An 18,845-nucleotide genomic window follows, 5' to 3' on the forward strand; every position below is an offset into this window, starting at 1 on the left:
GTTCAGAGCCCAAGCACCTGTGGGCCTGGCACATCAGTTATAAAAGAAAAAAATTGTTTGAGCTCCAGCACTTCTTTCATTACAAATTAAGCACTGGTGAAATCCCTCCCAAGAAGGGTACATGGCAGCACACAACCAACTGCAGAGGTGAACTGTTCTCTGGTTGATGGCCCAGCTTCTAGCTCTGTTACGGATTCAAATCCTGCCTAGCTTAGATTTGACATGCTGGTTTGATGTTCTCTTGTTCTTGTGTTAAAAATGGAAGGTTCCAATCGATCTCCTGTCATTCATGTCACAACCCCTTTCAATTGTCTTGCTTTACAGCCCCAGCTTTTTTAATCCTATTCCTACAGACATCTCTGCAGCCCTGCTGCCTTCTCTCTGAGCCCTCTCTGGCAGTAGGTAGAGATTATTCCTTAGTGACAAATAACACTGTCAGTTTTTTAATGAGAATCTGGCACTAACCAGAGAGAGCGTGATCAGGACTTTCCTGTCTCTGGGAACCAAACCTGAACCCAGGCCATTGGGCGGATCAATGTATTTGCAGGCTAAATAGTTCACTGAGTTATTCTCAGCAGAAGACAGCCTGCCTAAACAGACCTGCTGGCCTTCTCTTCTGAGACTAACACAGAGTCTTTGCCAACAATTACAACTTACCACTCAGCGCTTCCCAGGCAAGCCTATTCCATCCCCGAGGTAAAAGCAGCCTAGAGAAAACATATCAGAAACAACAGAAGAAGCGAGACATGTGCTAATAACGTCACGGACGTCATCCAAGGTGTCTCCAACTTTTCCACTAGTGAAACCTTCAAACGCCCCAACAGGGTCTCTTTTGTGCTGACCAGTTCAGAGCAGCCTCAGTGCAGAAGTAGCCTGCTCATGAAAAGTCTAATCCGTCCTTTGTACAGTTCGGGAATCTTTGATCTGGAGTTTCCAGGAGCAGGTCACCAGTAGAAAATGGGTCTCTCTCTCTCCAGGGCAAAGCTTCAAAAGGCTGTGGGGAATGTGCATTTCCCTTCTCCCAGGTGCTTTCCAGGAAATCCACTTTGCCCACATTGTCCTCTGAAGCCCTTTCAAGTTCCTACTGCTATCCACAGATTGCACTAGTCAGTCGCCTGGAGGAGTTACATGCAATTCCGCCAACACAGACACACAATTTCATTTGCAATACTCTGGATCCCGAAGGGATTAAACTTAATTCAGTAATTGTCTTAGTCCCGTAAGGTTTAGCTAGCATATTAAGAACATAAGAATGGCCATACTGGGTCAGACCAAAGGTCCATCCAGCCCAGTATCCTGTCTACCGACAGTGGCCAATGCCAGGTGCCCCAGAGGGAGAACCTAACATGTAATGATCAAGTGATCTTTCTCCTGCCATCCATCTCCACCCTCTGACAAACAAAGGCTAGGGACACCATTCCTTACCCATTCTGGCTAATAGCCATTAATGGACTTAACCTCCATGAATTTATCTAGTTTTCCTCTAAACCCTGTTCTAGTCCTAGTCTTCATAACCTCCTCAGGCAAGGAGCTCCACAGGTTGACTATGCGCTGTGTGAAGAACTTCCGTTTATTTGTTTTAAACCTGCTGCCCATTAATTTCATTTGGTGACCTCTAGTTCTTATATTATGGGAACAAGTAAATAATTTTCCTTATTCACTTTATCCACATTACTCATGATTTTATATACCTCTATCATATCCCCCCTTAGTCTCCTCTTTTCCAAGCTGAAGAGTCCTAGCCTCTTTAATCTCTCCTCATATGGGACCTGTTCCAAACCCTAATCATTTTAGTTGCCCTTCTCTGAACCTTTTCTAATGCCAGTATATCTTTTTGGAGATGAGGAGAGCACATCTGGACGCAGTATTCAAGATGTGGGCGTACCATGGATTTATATAAGGGCAATAAGATATTCTCCGTCTTATTCTCAATCCCTTTTTTAATGATTCCTGACATCCTGTTTGCTTTTTTGACCACCTCTGCACACTGCGTGGACATCTTCAGAGAACTATCCACGATGACTCCAAGATCTTTTTCCTGACTCGTCGTAGCTAAATTAGCCCCCATCATATTGTATGTATAGTTGGGGTTATTTTTTCCAATGTGCATTACTTTACATTTATCCACATTAAATTTCATTTGCGATTTTGTTGCCAATCACCTAGTTTTGTGAGATCTTTTTGAAATTCTTCACTGTGTGATTCGGTCTTAACTATCTTGAGCAGTTTAGTATCATCTGCAAACTTTGCCATCTCACTGTCATAAAACTTTTCATTTATCACAGGCTCATTCTGTTCCCAGAGATTTCAGGCCCTGCACTGGCGGATTCCCACCAACCAAAGGAATTTAGCTTTGAAATAAATCGAAATCTTTGATTAAAATGATACAGGAAGAAAATGAAAATGAAGGAAAGAAAATATGATAATGTAAACTATAGAGAGGAAAGGGATGGATTGTAACCTGTAATATAACGGAGTGATACGATCTGTTGATTACACAAAAGTAACCGTCCTAACACTGAGTATCAATTCTAGCCCAGTAACAAAGGTTAACGTGTAATACAATTATTACCTAGGACTAAAGAAACAAATCACACAGCCAGTGTAAGGCAGGAGGTCGCCCCGCTGACAGGAGGATATAGTTCAATTAGCCACTTGTGAAATAATCTTGCTTTGAAGAATGACTGGAAAGAAGCCAGCCCTGGCCGGAGACAGGGAAACCTTCCACTGCCCGAGTACAGCTCAAGCCCCATCCTGACAGAGCTGAGCAGGACCCTATGAGTAACTAGAGACAGGAATATGCCCTTTGACAGCCTGGGGCTGAGGTGTCAGCCTGAGTAACATCTAGTGGCTGGGAGTTCTGTGGGCTGATGCCAACAGCAAAGACACCCATGAGAGGTGGAGCCTGCAGGGCGGATGCAGCTATTAAAGATGCCAAGGTGCCTGAGGGCAAAGTGAGCTATCCTGGCTTAGAGAAGGTGCAGGGGGGTTGGTATGTGGCTTGTTGGTCTAGTGGTACGAGTCTTGCTATTGGCAGAAGAAGTCCTGGGTTCAGACCCTGAATGAGCCCAGCTGTTGGGGTTTTACAAATGGCCTGTAGAAAGCAGCCAGAGGGAGGGAGAGAGAGACAGTGGGTGGACACAGTTCAGAAGATGGAGGAAAGAGAATGATGGAGGCCCAGAACTGAGGTCTGCTGGAGTGGCGATGGGTGGGTTAGAAAGCTCTACTGTGTTGGTGACTATATGGGGTGCCTAACTTCCTTAAGCTCTTTTGAAAACAGGTGTGAATGTCCAGGTCCCTCCATCAGCCGCTTTATATCTGAGTGTAAAGCAACTGTAAGTGACCACGATGGGTAGGTTTGAATTGACATCCCCAAAGAGACAGGAGCCCCAAGCCAGCACCTCAGCCCCCTCCTGGCCTTTGGGCAGCGCCTGCTCCCGATGGAGTGTTTACATTGCAGATTTAGCGATTCATTTATAGATTCAAAATCCCGAGTGGCAGAAGTTTTCTCTCAGCATTCAGGGCCCTCTGCTCTGGTCCTCTTTGCCTTCTCTAGGCAGTCATTCCTTTCCAGCCTCTGTCACATTCCCTCTCATTCATCTCCTTTTACAGCCGCAGTGGGGAGAGGAGCCTCTCCTCCAGCCCCCACCCAGTCCAGCCCCGGAGCTGCCATGGCAGAAAGAGGCACTGGGAGAGAGAGCTGGGGGGAGCCCTGGGCAGCCTGCACCCCAAAGCCCACACCCCAGGCTGGATCCCTCACCCCCCTGCACCCAACCCTCTGCCCCGAGCCCCCTCCCACACTCCACACCCCTCAGCTCCACCCCTGCCACACATCACCTCCATATTTGTGCACATAAGAAAATTCATTCCGCACATGGGTGGGAAAAATTAGAGGGAACACTGGACACAATGTGTGCGTCTCCCCCAAGACTCTTCTTTAGATAAACCCAAGCAAATTTCCCCCTTGTTTTCCAGCAGAATTGCTGCATCTGGAGGTTGCTAGTCCTCTCTCCACATCGGTCCAGAAGTTGAAGGGTTTTAATAGAGAGTGGAATTATCCATTGGTATGACTTACCGAGGGTCATGGTGGATTCTCCGGGACACACGACAGGCAGGTTCACCAGAGGGTCACATCCTCCGTAGCGTGTGTTGACTGAGCTCTTTGCATCTCTGCATTCCCCACCCAAGACTTTCTCTTCCTCTGTATTTCAGGAACTCCCTGCTACTCCCTGCAATCTCTTCGGTTCTCCTAGGCCGAAATCAGGGACAGGAAATCCGGAGCTGGGGTGTAACTATGTTGGTTCTTGCGGGACCCAACTGAGGGTGCCAATTCAGGACAAATTGCTTAAAACAGGGCAGTTACAGCCCAAGGCTGGGGTTTTTCCACCTCTAAGGCAAACCAAACCAGACAGACAGAGAGGACTTTGGTCTCACCCCACGAGCTAACCACAAGTCACACAAGCAATTCCCTTAGACACTTGTTTCCCAGTATCACCACCAGTGCCACTTGTCATGGGGACAAATAGTTATGAAAACCAATACTCCAGTGAAAGAAAAAAAGGTTCTCTCGATCCCAAAGGACCAAGCCCCAGACCCAAGTCAATATACAAATTAGATCTCTTCCCCCATCCCCTGTATTTCAGGAACTCCTGCTACTCCCTGCAATCTCTTCCCTGCCTCCTCGGTTCTCCTGGGCCAAGATCAGGGAGAGGAAATCCAGAGCTGGGGCATGGGCATTCGTCAGCGTCGGAGGCTGTCCCAGGGCGGGGAGCCTCCTTTCTGCCCCCTCCGCTCATTAGCATTGTTATGAATCATTGCTGTAGCACCTCGATGCCCGAGTGGAAGTCCAGGATCCCTTTGCCAGGGCCGCCCCGGAGGGGGGGGGGGAAGTGGGGCAATTTGCCCCAGCCCCCACAGGGGCCCCGCGAGCCCTGGCCAAGAATCTCTTCCCTGGCTACTCACCCGGTGGCAGTCTCAGTCTTTGGTGGCACTTCGGCGGCAGGTCCTTCAGTGCTGCTGAAGACGCGGAGCGAATGAAGGACCCGCCGCCACTGCAGCCGCCGCAGACTCGGAGCACCGCCCGGTGAGTACAAGCGTCTGCTCCCCCACTTTGCCCCAGGCCCCCTGAATCCTCTGGGTGGCCCTGCCCTTTGTGCCAGGTGCTGTACAAACACAGATCAGAAAAGTGGGTCCCTGCCCCATGGAGCTTGCAATGGAAGCATAAGAGAAGAGCTGAGAGGTGGAAAGAGATGGGGCAGGACAAGGGAACCCCCAAACAATGTTTGTACCCGTGACGGGCGCTGGCCTTAGCAGCAGAACCGCTGTGCTGATTTTTGGGGGCCTCCTGGCAAAGGTGAGTTGTGAGGCGGTATCCGAAGGAGGGCAAAGACGTGGTTTTGTCGCTGTGCCCAGGCAGCGCAGCTCTGGTGGGAGGGGAGGCGCGGGAGGAAGCAGGAAGGGGCCTGTTTGAAAAGGGGACCAGCGGAGGAAGGTGGCCAGTGACGGGGAGTGAGAGGAGACAGGTCGGGCGGGAAGGGCCTTGGAGGTGGAGTCAGGCAGCTGATGCTGATACGCCCCTGACAAACCCAAGGGATTGGCTGTTGGCGGAAATGAAAACTCATCAATTAAAATGGTACGGGAGGAAAAGGAAAGGAAGGAACGGACGTAGGTGCTGGGAAGCGTGCAGAGGAAAGCGACGGACTAGCCGGGGTCAAAGGCGACTGACGGAGCGCCCCAATCTGATCACACACAAGTCACCGTGTGACCAGCGGGTACCAAGTCCAGCCCAGGCTCAAAGGCCAGTGGGTGATAAAACGATTAACTGAGGCTGAGGGTACAAATCCCACAGCCGTTGGGAGTCCGCAGGTCACCCCAGCGACAGGGGAACATGGTGCAATTCAGCATTTATGGAACAATCTCGCTTGGAAGAATGATTGGCAAGAAGCCAGCCCTGGATGGAGGCAGGGAACCCACCACAGCCTTAGTACAGCTGGAGCCCCATCCGCGCAGAACTCCGTGGGTAACTAGAGACAAGAACAAGCCTTTTGATAGGCCTGAGGAGTCAGCCTGAGTAACATCCAGTGGCTGGGAGTTGTGTGGGCTAATGCTAACTCTGCAGACTCCCATGACGGGCGGAGCCTGCAGGGCAAAGGGAGGCAGCTATTGAAGGAGCAGAGATGCTGGAGGGCAGAGTGACACATCTCAGCACCATAGCAACAGCACCTATCTGGCTCGTTGGTCTAGGGGTATGATTCTCGCTTCGGGTGCGAGAGGTCCCGGGTTCAAATCCTGGACGAGCCCAGTGCTTTGCCTTTTGCAAATGACGCTTGGAAAGCAGATAGAGCTGGGGCGAGGGGCAGCCAGGAGTAGGTGGGCTTGTGAGCTGGAGTGGGGCCTGTAACTGAGTGGTGCTGGGGAGCCTGGGGGTAGGTTAGAAAGCCCTGCTGTGCTGGTGACTATATTGGGTGCCTAACTCCCATAGGCTCCTTTGAAAATGACTCTGAATGTTGAAATCCGTGTTCTGTACACACTAGTTTGTGAAATCCCTCTACGGCTCTGAGGGGCTCTGGGGATCTCCAGACCCAGCTGTTCCCTGCCTTCACTGTGATATCCTCAGCACACGCAGTCTGCCTGAGCAGGCCCATGTCATGTGCCCTCCCTGCAGAGGCCTGGTCGGCACCAGAAAATTGTTTAACTACGTCGCACAGGGGTGTGAAAGAGCCACACCTCTGAGCAGCGTGCTTAAGCCGACCCATGTGCCTGTGGAGACAGTGTTGGGTTGACGGAAGAATTCTTCCCTCAGCCGAGCTCCCGCCTGTCGGGGAGGTGGTTAATCACGCTGCTGGGAGAACCGCTCTGGGCGGCGTAGGTGCGTCTACACTGCAGCACTGCGGCTGCACAGCTGTGACACTGTTGTGTTTTCAGGGTAGCCACGCCCACGTACAATCACACACACCCTATTGCATTCTTCATACAAGGCCCCCAAACGAATTAAACTAGGGTCAATGATGGTTGTCGCAATTCCATTAGCTTGGTCCAGCACGTGGCCGGATGGTGTTAGAGCTGTCACAGGCCGTGGGTTCGTATTCCCCTTCCCTGCCTCCAGGGGCAAAAGGGGTCCTTCAAACTGCTGAGTCCCTGGGAATTTTAACATTCACCATGAACACGGCAAACGAAAACCGAACCCAAATTTTCCAAATCACTGACCGGGGAGAAACCCCAGTCTGGCCAATGGAATTATTGACTCATTGTGGCTTATCCGACAAACAAGCACAAAGACTGGAGCTGGGGCTAGTGGTTAATTTCTGTGCCTGGAGGGGCCATTCCCTGCACTAGGATCCTCCAAGCAAAGGAACTTACCTTTGAAATAGATGAAAACTGTTTAATTCAAATGCTACTGGAAGAAACTGAAACTGAATGAAAACAAACACGATGATGTGAGCTACAAAGAAGAAAGACGGTGATTCCGTGGTATAAATTAAGGTAACTAAAGGAGCAATACAATCTGTTGATTACACAAAAGCAACCGTAGGAGTCTCAATTCCTGCCCTGTATCAAAGGTTAATGGATGATAAAATGGTTAATTATGTGTAAAGGTTCAAACAAAGCCAGGGTAAGTCCACAGGTTGCCGCAGTGACAGGCGAATGTTGTTCAATTTGCCATTTATGGAACAACCTCGCCCTGCAGAGAGACTAGCAAGAAGCCACCCCTGGATGGAGGCACAGAAACCCTCCGCAGATGGTGCCCGACCCTCAAAAAGCGGATCAGACAGGTGTGGGTCCTGGAGATGGGAAGGGGCCTTTTGACAGACTCAGTAACATCCTGGGGCAGGGAGTTCCATGGACTGATGCCAATGCCAGAGATGCCCATGAGAGGCAGAGCCTGCAGGGCAGCAGCAGCTGTTAAAGAGGCAAAGATGCCTGAGTACAGTGGGAGCCATCCTAGCTCAGAGAAGCCCCTGTTCATTCTTTCACTATCTGGTTAGTTGGTTTAGGGGTATGACTCTCATGTTGGGTCCCGCATTCAAATCCTGGACAAGCCCAGAGATTTTGAGTGTGCAAATTAACTTTACAAAACAGCTGGAAAGAAGAACAGACACCTATGGGGTGCTAATGTGCACAAGAAAGTACTGTCCTTGGGGTGTCTAACTCTCTTATGAATGTGCTTTTAAATGCAGCTATTGTGGTGTTTACACATCTATGTGAGAAGAGCTTAGCAGCAATAGGCTTTGAATCCATGTCACCAGAGAGACTAGAACTCACATTCCCCCCCGATCCACACACTACCCAGTCACCAGTGTATGCGCTAGAGCCTAGATTGCAGTTCTGGACATAAATGGTCCCATGTTCCTGTCCTATGTCCATTCCATTTGTTTCACACTTTCCATGACCCCTTGTTCTGGTGACACTCGTGGATGGCCCCTTCAGTCCCCGCTGAGTTTCCATTCATTTCTAACCTTTATCACAGCCCCTCTCGTTCATCTCCTTTTACAGTCCCGCCCTGTTTAATCCTAGTGACATATCTCCAGTCCTGTCGCCTTCTCTTCAAGCTCTCTCTGTTTCCAGCTAGATATTAGTGCTCCATGAAACATAGCCATGTTCATTAATTAAGGAAAATCTTGCATTAGCCACAGGGCGCTGGATTTCATGTTTTCCCATCTCCTGAATCTTTGAGTAACAAACCCTTAAATGGGAAAGATGTTTTTATTCCCTGATGTAACATTTTGCACTGCACTTTCCAATTACTGCCTTGGTGAATAATTTAGCTGCAGCTTGCCAAGGGGATAACATATTTCCAGCCATGGGTAGAGCAAACACTCCAGCTGCAGAGATGGGCACGGGTGCACAGTGGCTAGAAATGAATAGCACAGTAAGTGCCAGCTCTGTGACTGGTAGATTTAAGGGTATGCTTCTTGTTTTGGGCAGAAGTGGACTTGGCATCATCTGCCTGGTAAAAGCGGGTACTGTTCCCTTCTCATGTGTCAAGAATTTAGAAAGAGCCAAAGTTTTAAATGTAAAAGGATTTCTTTTTAACCAAATTTCTTTATATCATTCTTGAAACGTCTGGGGTTTGTCTGCAACGTCGCCTGCAGCTTGGGAAGAGAGGATAATCCTTCTGACTAAAGAATTGTCTGGAAAACGTTTTTCGGTGGTGCAAAATAAATGTATGATAATTTTTTCAGAATGTCATTGAGAGAAGCCGCCCCACCCCCATCCCTGAAGCCAGGTTTGTCCCTTTTCGTTCGGGAGGTGAAAACTAAACCTTGTCAGGGAAATATTTCCGTTTTTTGAAAAACGGATTTTATTTTTGAGAAAAATGGAATTTTTTTTCTGTTAAAAATTGAAAGTGAATGGAAACTATCCCCATACACTCCCATCTGTCTATCTACACACAGCCATCTATCCGTCCCCATACACTCCCATCTGTCTATCTACATACAGCCGTCTAACCATCCCCATACACTCCCATCTGTCTATCGCCATACAGCTGTCTATCTGTCCCCATATACTCCCATCTGTCTATCTATGTATAGCCGTCTATCTGTCCCCATACACTCCCATCTGTCTATCTACACACAGCCATCTATCCGTCCCCATACACTCCCATCTGTCTATCTACATACAGCCATCTATCCATCCCCATACACTCCCATCTATCTACACACAGCCGTCTATCCGTCCCCATACATTCCTATCTGTCTACACACAGCCATCTATCTGTCCCCATACATTCCCATCTGTCTATCTACACACAGCCATCTATCCATCCCCATACACTCCCATCTGTCTATCGCCATACACCTGTCTATCTGTCCCCATATACTCCCATCTGTCTATCTATGTATAGCCATCTATCTGTCCCCATACACTCCCATCTGTCTATCTACACACAGCTGTCTATCCATCCCCATACACTCCCATCTGTCTATCTACACACAGTCATCTATCTGTCCCCACACACTCACATCTGTCTATCCAAATACGTCTGTAACACACTCCCATCTGTAACAATGCTGCCTCTGGCGAGATACAACTGAGGAGCCTAGGTAACAAAATGGAGGAACTAGAGCTACTGGTGCAGGAAGTGAAACCGGATATTATAAGGATAACAGAAACATGGTGGAATAGTAGTCATGACTGGAGTACAGGTATTGAAGGCTATTTGCTGTTTAGGAAAGACAAAAATAAAGGCAAAGGTGGTGGAGTAGCATTGTATGTCAATGATGAGGTTGACGATAAAGAAATAAGAAGTGATGGAATGGATAAGACAGAGTCTGTCTGGGCAAAAATCACATTGGGATAGAAAGCTACTAGAACCTCCCCTGAGATAGTGCTTGGGGTGTGCTACAGATCGCCGGGATCTGATTTGGATATGGACAGATATGGACAGAGACCTCGTTAATGTTTTTAATGCAGTAAACACTAATAGGAATTGTGTGATCATGGGAGACTTTAACTTCCCAGATATAGACTGGAGAACAAGTGCTAGTAATAATAATAGGGCTCAGATTTTTCTGGATGCGATAGCTGATGGATTCCTTCACCAAGTAGTTAAAGAACCAACAAGAGAGGATGTCATTTTAGACTTGGTTTTGGTGAGAAGTGAGGACCTCTTAGAAGAAATGGTTGTAGGGGACAACCTTGGTTCGAGTGATCATGAGCTAATTCAGTTCAAACTAGATGGAATAATAAACAAAAATAGATCTGGGACCAGGGTTTTTTATTTAAAAAGGGCTAACTTTAAAGAATTAAGGAAATTAGTTAGGGAAGTGGATTGGACTGAAGAACTTGTGGATCTAAAGGCGGAGGAGGCCTGGAATTACTTCAAGTCAAAGTTGCAGAAACTATCAGAAGCCTGCATCCCAAGAAAGGGGGAAAAAATCATAGGCAGGAGTTGTAGACCAAGCAGGATGAGAAAGAATCTCAGAGAGGTGATTAAGAAAAAGCAGAAAGCCTACAAGGAGTGGAAGATGGGAGGGATCAGCAAGGAAAGCTACCTTATTGAGGTCAGAACATGTAGGGATAAAGTGAGAAAGGCCAAAAGCCATGTAGAGTTGGACCTTGCAAAGGGAATTAAAACCAATAGTTAAAGGTCCTATAGCCATAAAATAAGAAGAAAACAAAGAAAGAAAAAGTGGGACTGCTAAACACTGAGGATGGAATGGAGGTTAAGGATAATCTAGGCATGGCTCAATATCTAAACAAATACTTTGCCTCAGTCTTTAATAAGGCTAATGAGGAGCTTAGGGATAATGGTAGGATGACAAATGGGAATGAAGATATGGAGGTACCACATCTGAGGTAGAAGCCAAACTCGAACAGCTTAATGGGACAAAATCGGAGGGCCCAAATAATCTTCATCCAAGAATATTAAAGAAACTGGCACATGAAATTGCAAGCCCATTAGCAAGAATTTTTAATGAATCAGTAAACTCAGGGGATGTAGCGTCCGACTGGAGAATTGCTAACATAGTTCCTATTTTTAAGAAAGGGAAAAAAGGTGATCTGAGTAACTATAGGCCTCTTAGTTTGACATCTGTAGTATGCAAGGTCTTGGAAAAAATTTTGAAGGAGAAAGTAGTTAAGGACATTGAGGTCAATGGTAATTGGGACAAAATACAACATCTACCTTTTACAAAAGGTAGATCGTGCCAAACCAACCTGATCTCCTTCTTTGAGAAGGTAACAGATTTTTTAGACAAAGGAAATGCAGTGGATCTAATTTACCTCGATTTCAGTAAGGCATTTGATACGGTTCCACATGGGGAATTATTAGTTAAATTGGAAAAGATGGGGATCAATATGAAAATTGAAAGGTCGATAAGGAACTGGTTAAAGGGGAGACTACAGTGGGTCATACTGAAAAGTGAACTGTCAGGCTGGAAGGGGGTTACTAGCGGAGTTCCTCAGGGATCGTTTTGGGACCAATCTTATTTAATCTTTTTATTACTGACTTTGGCACAAAAAGTGGGAATGTGCTAATAAAGTTTGCGGATGACACAAAGTTGGGAGGTATTGCTAACACAGAGAAGGACCGGGATATCATACAGGAAGATCTGGATGACCTTGTAAACTGGAGGAGTAATAGTAATAAGATGAAATTTAATAGTGAAAAGTGCAAGGTCATGCATTTAGGGATTAATAACAAGAATTTTGGTTATAAATTGGGGACACATCAGTTGGAAGTAACAGAGGAGGAGAAGAGCCTTGGAGTATTGGTTGATCACAGGATGACTATGAGCTGCCAATGTGATATGGCCATTAAAAAAGCTAATGCAGTTTTAGGATGCATCAGGCGAGGTATTTCCAGTAGAGATAAGGAGGTGTTAGTACCGTTATACAAGGCACTGGTGAGATCTCATCAGGAATACTGTGCGCAGTTCTGGTCTCCCATGTTTAAGAAGGATGAATTCAAACTGGAACAGGTACAGAGAAGGGCTACTAGGATGATCCAAGGAATGGAAAACCTGTCTTAGGAAAGGAGACTCAAAGAGCTTGGCTTGTTTAGCCTAACCAAAAGAAGGCTGAGGGGAGATATGATTGCTCTTTATAAATATATCAGAGGGATAAATATCAGGGAAGAAGAGGAATTATTTAAGCTTAGTACCAATGTGGACACAAGAACAAATGGATATAAACTAGACACTAGGAAGTTTAGACTTGAAATTAGACGAAGGTTTCTAACCATCAGAGGAGTGAAGTTCTGGAACAGCCTCCCAAGGGGAGTAGTGGGGGCAAAAGACATATCTGGCTTCAAGACTAAGCTTGATAAGTTTATGGAGGGGATGGTATGATGGGATAGCCTAATTTTGGCAATTAATTGATCTTTGATTATTAGCAGGTAAATATGCCCAATGGCCCGTGATGGGATGTTAGATGGGGTGGGATCTGAGTTACTACAGAGAATTCTTTCCTGGGTGTCTGGCTTGTGAGTCTTGCCCACATGCTCAGGGTTTAGCTGATCGCCATATTTGGGGTCGGGAAGGAATTTTCCTCCAGGGCAGATTGTCAGAGGCCCTGGAGGTTTTTCACCTTCCTCTGCAGCGTGGGGCAGGGGTCACTTGCTGGAGGATTTTCTGCAGCTTGAGGTCTTTAAACCATGATTTGAGGACTTCAATAACTCAGACATAGGTTAGGGGTTTGTTACAGGAGTGGATGGGTGAGATTCTGTGGCCTGCATTGTGCAGGAGGTCAGACTAGATCAGGCCTGCACAACTCGTAAAGCGGCGAGGGCCACATTACTCCAAAGAAAACAGCTGAGGGCCAAAACCTCCCGGCCCCGCGGAAACACCCCCCCAGCACCTCCCAGCGGGGAGCCCTCAGGGGCAAATTAAAGGGCCCGGGGCTCCGGCGGTTGGGGGAACCCGGAGCTTTGTGGGGCTGGGGCAGGGATTTAAAGGGCCCAGAGCTCCTGCCACTGAGCGGAGCCCGAGCCCTTTAAATCCCAGCCCCAGCCTGGCCGCTGGAGCTGCGGCCAGGATTCAAAGGGCTCTGGGATGCCTGTGGCCAGGGATCCCTGAGCCCTTTAAATCTCAGCTGCAGCCGGGATTCAAAGGGCTCTGGGCTGCCCGCAGAGCGCCGTGTGCACGGGATTTAGAATCCCTCCGCGAGCCACACAGTGAGGCTCCATGGGCCGCATTGTGCAGGCCTGGACTAGATGATCATAATGGTCCGTCTGACCTTAAGTCTATGAATCTATGAATTCAGGACAAATTGCTTAAAGCAAGGCAGTTACAGCCCAAGGCTGGGTTTCCTTTACTATCAAGGCAAACCAACCCAGCCAGCCAGAGAGGACTTTGGTGTCACCCCACTGGCTATCCATAAGTCATACAAGCAATTCCTGTAGACACTCCAGTTTCCCAGTATCACCACCAGCACCGCTCCTTATGAGGATGACTGGTTATGAATACCAATACCCCAGTAAAAGAAAAACGGTTCTTCTGATCCCAAAGGACCAAGCCCCAGACCCAGGTCAATATACAAGTCAGATCTTACCTACAAATCACACTGTTGCCAATCCTTTAAAATCTAAAACCTAAAGGTTTATTCATAAAAAGAAAGAAATATAGATGAGAGTTAAATTGGTTAAATGGAATCAATCACATACAGTAATGGCAAAGTTCTTGGCTCAGGCTTGTAACAGTGATGGAATGAACTGCAGGTTCAAATCAAGTCTCTGGAGTACATCCACAGCTGGGATGGGTCATTCAGTCCTTTGTTCAGAGCTTCAGTTTGTAGCAAAGTTGCTCCAGAGGTCAGAAGCAGGATTGAAGACAAGACGGAAGAGATGCAGCTGCCTTTTATATCCTCTGCCATGTGGAAGGACACCCCTTTGTTCTTACTGTGGAAATCACAGCAGCAAGATAGAGTTTGGAGTCACATAGGCAAGTCACATGTCCATGCATGACTCAGTTCTTTACAAAGAGAGCAGCCATTGCTCACATGCTATCTTGAACATCCCCAGGAAGACTTCTCATGTGGATTGGAGTCTCTCAAGGTCCATTGTTGGTTAATTGTTTCTTGATTGGGCACTTAATCTGCAAATTCCTTTCTCAAGAAGCTGACCAAATGCTTCACTAATGCTACTTAGGGCTTGGCTACACTTACAAATTTGCAGCGCTGCAGCAGGGTGTGAAAACACCCTCTCCAGCGCTGCAAATTGCGGCGCTGCAAAGCGCCAGTGTGGTCAAAGCCCCAGCGCTGGGAGCGCGGCTCCCAGCGCTGTACGTTATTCCCCACAGGGAGGTGGAGTACAGACAGCGCTGGGAGAGCTTTCTCCCAGCGCTGGTGCTTTGACTACACTTAGTGCTTCAAAGCGCTGCCACGGCAGCGCTACCGCAGCAGCGCTTTGAAGTGCTAAGTGTAGCCACAGCCTAAGAATCAAACACATTGAGATACAAGTACATAGCCACTATTCATAATTTCAACTACAAAATTGATACATGCATACAGATAGCATAATCATAACATGCAGATCACAACCTTTCCATAGACACCTTACTGGACTTCCTTTTTACAAGATTTGGTGCAACTATAAAACCCTGGTTTCAACAATGATCTTTACGGTCAGAGTTCATGTCAATAAAGTCACACCATCCCCATACACTCCCATCTGTCTATCTACACACAGCCATCTATCCATCCCCATACGCTCCCATCTGTCTATCTATATACAGGCCCCCAAAGGGAGGACTTAATATCACCCCCAAAGAATATCAGATTGTTGTAATTATATGTTCCAAAAAAATAGCAAGTTTCTCCACCTTGGAAGCAGTTTGTGTAGGAAATACTTAGTTGCTTAGACAGCAAATGGGATCATTTATCTTCTTTGTTGAAACCCCTTATTGTTAAATCCAAAAAACCTGCAAGCTACAATCTAAGATCTGGAACAGTTGGTCATATTTGGGGAAGTACTAAAATAATTACCCTTCGCCTTCCATTTCTAGACATACCAGACTGTCTCATATCACAGGAGCATTTATCTTTCTGATCTTGTTCCAGTGTTGGGGGTATACATCTGAAAGCTTACCCCAGAATGATTTCGTACAGAGTTCTTTTAATTCAGTGAATGAAAAATGGAATACAAATCAAACAATCACCCCAAAGTCTCATTTGGCATTTCCTTCTCTTCTGCTGGAGCAATTCAAGAATAAAAAGGTCTCCCTTTGGCTAGCGTCGGTGAGGCTTTTGAATAGCCCAGCTCCAGTCTTCCGCAAGGTTCGGCTTCTTTCATTCATTCCCAAGTCTATGGACGGTTGGTTGCTGTTTATATAGATTTTTTCCCTTCTTCTTCCAAAACAACCTCCCGAACTCGTTGGGCGTCTTCAGCAACAGCATCTAGGAATCTATGCAGCATGAAGCTGGTGGCACTATAAGAAATTCCTCCAGCTGTGAGGGCACATAACACAGGTAGGACTTTCCCACAATACTCACTAAAATCTGCTACCAGGAGACAAGTCTCAGTCATGGCCTGCAATTTAGCTCCCACTGAAGACGATAATAAAGTGCCCATTGACTTCAAAGTGAGCAGGACCGGGCTCTGGCTCAGTAATTCCCACACATATTCTAATGTTAGATCTTTGGCCAGTGGGGTTTTTATCGCGGCTTTCAGGTCATTGACAGACTTTCCAGAGTGCTGAGCGAGTTTTGCAAGGGAGTTCTCCTCCAGGCCAAAGCTTTTGGAATAGCCGCGCATGCGTTTCAGCAAGACAGGAACATTAAAAGCAAGACAGAGACTTTTGCTACGAAAACCAGGAATCGCAGCCACGCCTCCGGAGGCAGCTCCCGACAGGAGGGCTAATTTCCATATCTGCTGTTTTAGGGCTTCCTTCTTCTTTTGTAAGGTCTGTGGAGAAATATTCGGCAGGCTGAGCAGGAAAGCGTGTCTCTTGTGACTGGGAAGTTCACGTTCCAAAGTGTCCACCAGGTCATGGAAATCGTAGTTCTCTAGATCAAAGCTGGAGAGAAGGAAAACCTTAGGAGAGGTCATCCCTTCTGCTTCAAGGTGCTGTATGCAATTCTCTTTAATCGCCTCCAAGATTTTCTCCTCCTTGTAGGTGGAGGGTTGTTGCCTCTTGGCATTATACAAGTCAGCATCTACTTTGGAGCACACAAAGTAAAACTTCTTTCCCCTTCCCCGAATCTCCCTCGCGAGCTTGGCATGGCTGGATTTGAATCGCTCAGAAGCTATAATGATGAAGAAATCATAGCTGTCAAAGTTTACTTTTCAGGATATTGGGCTATCTGCAAATCTGGTGTTTCAACTCCTGGCATGTCCCAGAATGTTACTTTGGGGTATGTCGGGTGTGGATAAGAAGTTGGCTTCCTTGTTGTTTCTGTCTCCCCAGTCGCAGCCGCGTTTTCATCCTCGTGTCCCACACCCCGGATGGCGTTGAAGAAGGATGATTTTCCAGCACCTGTCTCTCCTGTGATGGCGATATTTAGCATGGCATTTTCAAATGACTCCAATTCCTCCTTCACTTTGCAAGCTGCTTCTGATGGGTCTTCAGTTTCTAAATGAGCCAGGTGGTTTCTGTAGCTCTGTAAACACATCTCGACAACATCCTTTTCGCATGAGCCCAGATCCATAGACATCATGAAATTTGTGAGAGCTTCCATCTGCCGCAGAAAAGAAAGGGAATATTTCAGTTATTGTTTGTTTTAAAAGGGCAGGATAAGAAAACCCCAGATGGTGTAAGAATCCACAAATATAGGCCCAATTCACCATTGTTCTGCATCTTGTATAGCGCAAATAAATGCAAAGTGGGTATAAAACAGTATGGAATTAAAATGGCAGTGTTCTATACCCCCATAGCCTTTGCAATGGTGAATTAGGCCCTGATTTGTTTGGGGAACAGGTTTATTTCAACCACTTCAGTCTGTCTCTAGATGACCAAAAAAGTGCTTTTTAAATTGAGTTATCCAATACTATGTTCACAGAGAAGTTAGAAAAAAAACCAGATACTCTTGCTTAGAATCCAAAGCCCTAACACACAAGAACTCAAACCAGAAAGAGACAAAGCAGGCTGCTCCTTAAGGCAGAGCAGCACAACTCACCCCACCTTGCTCTAGACTGCCTCTTTTCAGACTGACCCAGACCACATGCTTCCCTACAGAGCTCCCTGCCTGTGAACAGGACCAGGAAACCCCTGACATTGAAAGTGAGACAGTTTTCAATCCATCAATCTCCTCCTCAGTACATTCCTTAATTGACAAACACAATAAAAACAAAATCATAAATGTAATCTTATGGGAGGGCTGCAATTTCACTATGGCCACCCTCTTCTAGAACCACCATCTCCTCCTCCTCATCACCTTCTTCTTGCCAACCAAACCTTTTGCCATCTTTACTAGCTTCAGGGGTCACATCCTCTAACCGTGCTGAGTTTTTATCTGGTAACAGCTGATCAAGAGGCAGGGGCGGCTCCAGGCACCAGCACGCCATGTTATCTGGTGATAGGAAGTGCATTGTAAACCTCTTCTTTGCTCTGGAGGGCTTGTACCTAAAGAATTAATTGGGCTTCCTTGAGAAGTGCCAAGTGGTGATTCATTGGCCATGACTCTATTAGTCCCAGAAGCGAAAGCAAGCAGGCCTGTTTAGGCCGCCTGGCTTCTGTTGAGAATGACATGGTGAACGCAGCCTGCAGATACCCTGATCCACCCAATGGACTGTGCTCAGGTTTATTACTCAGAGACCTGGGAGACGGGAAAGCCTCAGTCATGCTCCCTGAGGCTAATGCAAGAGTTTTCTGGAAGAACTACCAGTGTTACTTTTCACTAAGGACTGGTCTCTCTGCAAGTTTGCAGATGAGCCTAACCAAAAGAAGACTGAGGGGAGATATGATTGTTCTCTATAAATACATCCGATGGGGACCACTGGGGGCAAAAAATCGAACTGGCTCTGGTTTGTTACACAGAGATCAGGAGATGGGAAAACCCCAATCCAGTTCCCTTGGGCTAGTACATGGGTTTTATTACCAATTTAACTGGGTTATTTTTCACAAAGGAATAATCTCCGATTACAAACAGACAGGGCTCAGAGACAAGGCAATGGGACGGGACAGATGTCTGCATGAAGAGAGATGGAAAAGGAGATGAACAAGAAGGGATGTGTTAGGGTAAGTCTACACAGGGGTAAAAGCCCCTCAGCATCACCATGGCTGGCCTGGGTCAGCTGACTCGAGTATGGGGGTCTCCTAAGGTTTTCCTTCTGTCTAGTTTTGATCTAGAGAAGTATAATTTCCATGACGTGGTGGACACTTTGGATCATGAACTTCCCAGTCACAAGAGACACGCTTTCCTGCTCAGCCTGCCGACCGTCTCTCCACAGACCTTACAAAAGAAGA

The 18,845-nt window shown here is 46.9% G+C and overlaps 1 non-coding gene and 1 pseudogene across 1 annotated transcript; one reads left to right on the forward strand and one right to left on the reverse strand.

The window, feature by feature from the left end:
- The first annotated feature begins 6,228 nt into the window (after nt 1–6,228).
- TRNAP-CGG lies at nt 6,229–6,300 on the forward strand. The gene has a single exon. It is a non-coding gene; the product is annotated as a tRNA-Pro (tRNA).
- An 8,615-nt stretch (nt 6,301–14,915) lies between these two features.
- Nucleotides 14,916–17,118, reverse strand: LOC123348362 (annotated as a pseudogene).
- Between the last annotated feature and the right edge of the window lie 1,727 nt (nt 17,119–18,845).

This window comes from Mauremys mutica, chromosome 13, assembly GCF_020497125.1.
Source record: "Mauremys mutica isolate MM-2020 ecotype Southern chromosome 13, ASM2049712v1, whole genome shotgun sequence".
Classification (NCBI taxonomy): domain Eukaryota; kingdom Metazoa; phylum Chordata; order Testudines; family Geoemydidae; genus Mauremys; species Mauremys mutica.